Here is a 5,629-nt window from a genome sequence, read left to right on the forward strand (position 1 = left end):
GTTCTCAGAAGCCCGAGTAACTCTTCTGTGTGACACTTTTTAGAGGCAAAGGAACATCCACTATCTTAAAAAGGTAAAGGTTCCCTTGCTCGAAAGCCAGTCGAATCCGACTCTAGGGTTGCGGTGCTCATCTCCGTTTCGAAGCCGAAGAGCCAGCGCTGTCCGAAAACGTTTCCGTGGTCATGTGGCCAGCATGACTAAACACCAAGGCGCACGGAACGCTGTTACCTTCCCACCGAAGTGGTACCTATTTATGTACTTGCAATTTCTTGCTTTCGAACTGCTAGGTTGGCAGGAGCTGGAACTAGATAGTTTCCACTATCTTAGGAAACGTATAATTTTACCATGCGATGATTCCAAAGATCAGTGCTTGGTTCTCAATCTGATTCTGTGAAATCATCTTCTGCATGAGGCTGTATCTGATAATGCTCATTGATCGCTCAGGCAGTATTAAAAAGGCTATATTTAGCACTTTGCTAATAATTAAAAGATAGTAATTCTTCCCCCCCTCCCTTCAACTTGATTAATTGGCAGTCAAAGATAAAAGGTCCTGTACTCCTGACTGGCTGGTGAACTCTCTACGAAGGGTGTGGAAAGTACACAGGTACATACGTGTTTAGTGTGTAAATCGGAGTCCCCTACATAGTGCCTGTGGGCGGAATGCCACCTGCCAACACCTTTCTTGGTGCTCGCCAAGTTTTTCAGAAAGTGGTTGGGCCAATTGGGACTTTTGCCCAAGAAGGCTTTGGATGGGCTGCTCAGAAAAAGCGTTGCTTTGGTGGCAGCCGCCTCCACAGCACAACGATCTTCACTGTGTGACTGAAGGGAAGCTGCGGCAGCCATTTTGTGGTTGGCTTTGTCTCCTATGGCAGCCATTTTGTGGATGGCTCTGCAAAAGCGTTGCTTTGGTGGCAGCCGCCTCCACAGCACAACGATCTTCACTGTGTGACTGAAGGGAAGCTGCGGCAGCCATTTTGTGGTTGGCTTTGTCTCCTATGGCAGCCATTTTGTGGATGGCTCTGCCTAGGGCTGCCAAGTGGGGGTGGGTAAACCCCCGCTTTGGAGGCCCGATTTCTACCGCCGCGGAATTGGGCCCCGGGGGGAACTCCGCCCCCCGAAGCGCAGCTATCCTATATATTGTAGGATCTGTGCTGCCCCCGGCAGAGGCTAGAATAGCGAAATATAGGGAATTGTTTTCTGCATCTTTAAATACATAAGGGATTGCGGGAAATGTAGTTTTGGTAACCTTAAGGTCAGCTGGTTAGGAGTAGCCTTCCTGATTGGTTTTCCCTGCAGGCTCAAAACGGCTGGGTACTCTGGTATATATCATCATGACATCCATTTTGCCTGGCAGAAACGTGATCTGGGTGACGTCATGTAAGCTTCGTCCTCCCACAGTGCCTTGTTTAAACTCAGCTGCCTCGCACTCAAAGCCGGTTTGTACCAACCAAGTGCCACATGAGCGCAAAGTCCAGTATGGTCTGGACGCAGGGGTCTGGCTGAAAGGCACAGGATCCGGCCTCTTTGCTGAAACTCGGCAGGGTGTCACTGGTAGCGCAAGAGTGTGGAATGGACCACAGATAAACTGAATGTGGGCAGATGGCAGCCCTGTGACGGAAAGTCTCTAGATCCGCCCTCTAGTTATCCCAGCAATCCCCAACTACTACAGGGAGGAGGCAGGTACTACGGGAGAGTAGGTGGATACCCAGGGGCCTCAGCCAATGAGATGCTGTGGAGCCTTGGGGTGGGGAGGAGACTTAAGCGGAAGAAAGTCCATCAGTGCCTCAGTTGGGGTTTCAGGAAGCCACAGAGGAACGGGGGGAAACCACCAGGAGAGTTGAGCCGTTGTGCTGTAGAGCTTAAGACTCATGGAGGCTCAATGGGTGACCTTGTGCCAGTCGCACTCTCTTAGCCTGACCTACCTCACGGGGTTGTCGTGAGGATAAAACAGAAGAGAACCATCTATTACCCAGAGGCGCTGCCTTACTCATGGGTAGCCCTAAATAACGGGGCACCCCACTCCTGACCTGAACCAGAGACCCACAAACTCAGGCCAAGGATGGCACTCTTGGTCCTGAAACACAGAGCTAGCTGCAGCTCTGCAAAAAGGGATTTTGATTTCAGGTTTTGCACAAGGCAGGTGTCACGGCTCAGGTGAGGCGTCACCTTACGCTGCCACCACTCTGGATTTAGGATCCCTTGAGAAGGCCCAGAGCACCCTCCCAAGACCTTCGGACCTCCCTTTTGGCCGAATAATAGGTGTGAGGACCAGGCAGAGTACAACAAGGAAAAGGTTTATTTTATGGGAGGTCAAACAAACAAGGTGCAGAATAATAACAGTAAGTGGGTGAAAAGAAAAGAAATCAAATGCCCTAACGTGTTTAAATATATACTGTCCCTAGCTCACTACCTGCAGTGGCACTGGACTACTCACCCTTCCCTCAGGATGAGGGTCTCTTCCCTGCAGCAGCCTTCCTTCTGGCTCTGCCCTCTGGGAAGAAGAACAGCTTTTCCTGCTGCTCCAGATCTCTTATTCCAAGCCCTCCTCTTTTCCTATTGGTCAATTTTGGCTCCAAAACCTCTCACGGGCTTCTGAGAGTTGTAGGCCCAGCCTCACCTACTGCTAGCCAGGCTCCCTGGTCCTAGTAGGCCTGTGTTGGCACAGCCCAGATCATGACAGCAGGCTTCCAAACAGTGCTGGAGTTCCACCAGGTAAAGGATCTGCATTTCTAAAGGTTATCCAGAGGCCACCTGGCGAATCGCCCTCCTGTCTCCACCTTGCCCCTTTTACCTATGTCTGTGTGGAAATCCTTTGCCTCCACAACTGTCCTTCCTCCTCCATCCCTCAGGATACCGAGATAACCTATAAACCAAACAGTGCTGGAGTTCCACCAGGTAAAGGATCTGCATTTCTAAAGGTTATCCAGAGGCCACCTGGCGAATCGCCCTCCTGTCTCCACCTTGCCCCTTTTACCTATGTCTGTGTGGAAATCCTTTGCCTCCACAACTGTCCTTCCTCCTCCATCCCTCAGGATACCGAGATAACCTATAAAACATTCAACTGTGTAGCGATCCTTCCTAGTGTCTAACAGGGACCCATTTCCCACAGGAGGGGAGGGGAAGGGTGTTATGTATTGACTTGAATGTAAATACTGACATGCAAATCGCCTCATTGAAACTTAATGTTAAGCTTCAGCCTGGGCTAGGATCCTAATGTAACCAATAGGAGTCCTAGCCCAGAGAGTGTCTACCAATCACGTTGAAAAGCGGGACCGCTTGTGATTGGATGTGAGAGAGAGAGAGAGAGAGAGATTCCATTGATTAGCTGGATGTATTCAGGTTGTTTTCTTAATTTCATAAAAGATACTTCCTGTCTACAATGCTCCCTCTAAGGTGCGGAGTCTTGTGATGGCGATTGTTGTACCGTAACGGAGAAGTAACTGAGCTGAAGAATAAACCGCATTCTTGCTGAAATCACTCTCCGACTCTTTGTTAAGCGCACGACTTAACAATTGGCGACGAGGATGGGATACTAGTGCGGGTAGGCAGCCCCGCTAGAACGGACCCCATGTCGGACAACGAGGAGATCGCCGAGGCCGGCCAGCCACAGGTTCCACCCGCTCTGGTGGCTCCGCCTGTGCGCATAACGATGGCCGCGAGCAGCCAGAAGTTCGAATGCTTCGACCCGACTACTGAAGACTGGGACTCTTACCTCACGAGGTTTGAGTTCCATCTGGAGGCGAATGACATCACGACGGAGGAGAAGAAGAGGGCGACTCTACTCAGCTCGTGTGGAAAGAGCGTGTTTGACATCGCCCGGTCACTGGTGGCACCAGATGACCTCAAAACCGTATCCTTTGAAAGCTTGACAGACAAGCTGAAATCACATTTCTCTCCACAGCCGTCGGAAATCGCCTGCAGGCACGCTTTTTACAAGCGGGGCCAGAACGCAAATGAGTCCATAGCTGAGTACGTTGCAGCTCTTCGCAAGGCAGCACGGCCTTGCAACTTCGCGAATGTGGAGGAGGCCCTCCGAGATCGCCTCGTTTGTGGTCTGAGAGACGAGCGACTGCAGCAACGCTTGTTCGCAAGAACTACACTAACGTGGGCCATCGCCTATGCCGAGGCTGTCGCCGCGGAAGCTGCTGACAGGTCAACCAGGGAAGTGAGACAACGGGTCGCCACAGCTGATCAACGCGTCCACCAGCAGAGGGCTAACGACGCAAGCAGCGACTCCGATGATGACGTCTGCAAAGTGAAGGCGGGAACGTCCAAGCGGACCCAACGGAAACCTGCCGAGTGTACAGCATGCGACGGTTGCGGCGGGAAACATCGGCGCGAGCGTTGCTGGGCGAGAGACCTCGACTGCCGGAAGTGCGGAAAGCGGGGGCATGTTGCCCGGGTATGCAGAGCCGCAAACAAGTCTTCACCAGCTTCATCTCCCCGCCGGCACCAACGTCCCCGAGCCGCACCGAAAGAAGACACCCGCCAGATGACAGGGAGCCTGTCGTCAGAAGCCACAGCCACCGTCCTAAGCACCGAGAGCCGAAAAAAGATCCACGTCATTCTCCATCTCGACGGCGCACCGTGTGAGATGGAAGTGGATTCCGGGTCGGCGGTAACCGTTTTGTCTACGCAGACGTGGCACAAGCTGTTCCCAACACGAAGTCGGCGGAGGTTGCGAGCTGCGGACATCCGATTGTCCGATTTTCAGGGAAATCGAATCCCTCTGGCGGGGAGGGATACGTTCACAGTTAATTTCAAAGGGAAAGGTGCTGTGCTTTCATGTTTGATCGCTGAGGGAAACCGTACCAACCTGCTCGGGTTGGACTGGTTTGAGCCTCTGGGTATTGCTGTTGTGGGAGTTAATAACGTTGTGGAAAATAAATGGGCTGTATTATATGCTGAATTTCCTGAAGTGTTTGGGGGCGGATTGGGAAAGTATAATGGTCCCCCAGTGTCTTTTGAGTTGGATCCTGCTATACGCCCTATACGCCTAAAATACAGGAAAGTGCCCATTCCGTTCAAGGCAAAGATCGAGGCTGAACTCGATAAGCTACTTGAACAAGGGGTGTTGGAACCAGTTCCTTGTAGTAAATGGGAAACCCCCATTGTTACTCCAATTAAACCCGATGGGTCAATACGAATTTGCGCTGACTACAAGTGCACGATTAACAAAGCCTTGCAGCAGCATTCGTACCCTGTACCAGTCATTAGCCACGTACTGGCATCACTGGGAGGAGGGAAGGTATTCGCCAAACTCGACCTGGCCCAAGCGTACCAACAACTCCCCGTGACCAAAGAGGCGGCTGACGCCCAGACCATCGTAACGCATAGGGGGGCGTTTAGAGTAAATCGACTCCAATTCGGAGTGAATGTTGCGCCGGGGATTTTCTCTGACTTCAGCTTTCCATCTCCTGCCCCCTCCCTCCTGGAGAGCAGTTGTAATTCTGAGTGATCTCCAGCCCCCACCTGGAGATTGGCAACAGTGGTTCCCTGGGAGGGACTGGCTGGGTTGGAGGGTGGAGTCTATGGCATTGTACCTTTCTGAGGTCCCATCCCTCCTGAAACCTCACCCTCTCCAGACTCCGTCCCTCAAATCTCCAGGAATTTTCCACCTAGAGTTGGC

This window comes from Gekko japonicus, unplaced genomic scaffold (genome assembly GCF_001447785.1).
Source record: "Gekko japonicus isolate JY-2015 unplaced genomic scaffold, Gekko_japonicus_V1.1 scaffold1899, whole genome shotgun sequence".
Classification (NCBI taxonomy): Eukaryota; Metazoa; Chordata; class Lepidosauria; order Squamata; family Gekkonidae; genus Gekko; species Gekko japonicus.